Below are 1471 nucleotides of genomic sequence, written 5' to 3' on the forward strand. Positions count from 1 at the left end.
AGCAGAGCGAAATGGGAGCAGAAACAAAGGGAGAGGAGAGAACTGAAAGGTTGCGGCACAAATGGTAGCAAAACAGAGTGAAATGGGAGTGGAAATGAAAGGATTGGGGAGTACTGAAAGATTGTGGCACATGTGGGAGCGGAGCAAAGCGAAATGGGATAAGAAAGAAAGGGACTGGAGAGAACTGAACGATTGCAGTGCAAATTGGAGCAGAGCAAAATGAAATAGGAGCGGAAACAATGGGAGCGGAGAAAAATTAAAGGTTGCAGTGCAAATGGGAGCAGAGCGAAACGGGAGCCGAAAGAAAGTGAGTGGAGAGAACTGAAAAGTTGCAGAGCAAATTAAAGCAGAGCTGAACGAAATGGGAGCAGAAACAAAGGGACTGGAGAGTACAGAAATGTAGCAGTGCAAATAAGAGCGGAGTGGAGCAAAATAGAAGCCGAAACAAAGGGAGTGGAGAGAAATGAAAAGTTGCGGCGCAAATGAGAGCGGAGCGAAATGGGAGCTGAAACAAAAGAAGGGGAGAGAACTGAAAGATTGTGCCGGAAATGGGAGCGGCGCAGAGGGAAATGGGAGTGCAGAGAACTGATGGATTGCAACGCAAATGGGAGCAGAGCGGAACGAAATGGGAGCTGAAACAAAGGGACTGGAGAGAACAGAAATGTAGCGGTGCAGTTAGGAGCGGAGTGAAGTAAAATTGAAGCGGAAACAAAGAGAGGTGGGTAAAGGAAAGTTTGCAGCGTAAAGAGGAGCAGAGCGAAATGGGTGTGGAAATGAAAAGAATGGAGAGTACTGAAAGGTTGTGGAACAAATGATAGTGGAGCGGAGCAAAATAGGAGCGGAGCAAAGCGGAACGAAATGGGAGAGGAAATAAAGTGACTGCTGAGCAAATGGTGCAAATGGGAGCGGCGAAGAGCGAAATAGGAGTGCAGAGAACCTGAAGGTTGCAGCACAAATGGGAGCAGAGCAGAACAAAATGGGAGCTGAAACAAAGGGACTGGAGAGAACAGAAATGTAGCGGTGCAAATAGGAGCGGAGTGGAGCGAAATGGGAGCGGAAAGAAAGGGAGTGGAGAGAACTGAAAGATTGCAACACAAATACAAGCAGAGTGGTGCAAAATGGGAGCGTAAACAAAGGGAGTGGAGAGAAGTGAAATGTTCCGGCAAGAATGGGAGCAATGCAAAATGGGAGTGGAGACAAGTGAAAGGTTGTGGAGCAAATGTGAGCAAAGTGAAATGGAGCGGAAAGAAAGGGTGTGGAGAGAAATGAAGGGCTGCAAGGAAAATGGGAGCAGAGCGGAGGTAAATGTGAGTGGAAAGAAAGGGGCTGTAGAGAACTGAAGTTTTCCAACACAATCGGGAGTGATATGGGAGTAGAGAGAAGTGAAAGGCTGCGGCGCAAATACGAGCAGTGCGGAGCAAAATGGGAGATCAGAGAACAGAAAGGTTGCAGCGCAAATGGGAGCAGATCG

This window comes from Cyrtonyx montezumae, unplaced genomic scaffold (assembly GCF_038088225.1).
Source record: "Cyrtonyx montezumae isolate F1298 unplaced genomic scaffold, pur_monq_1.0 scaffold_28, whole genome shotgun sequence".
NCBI lineage: Eukaryota > Metazoa > Chordata > Aves > Galliformes > Odontophoridae > Cyrtonyx > Cyrtonyx montezumae.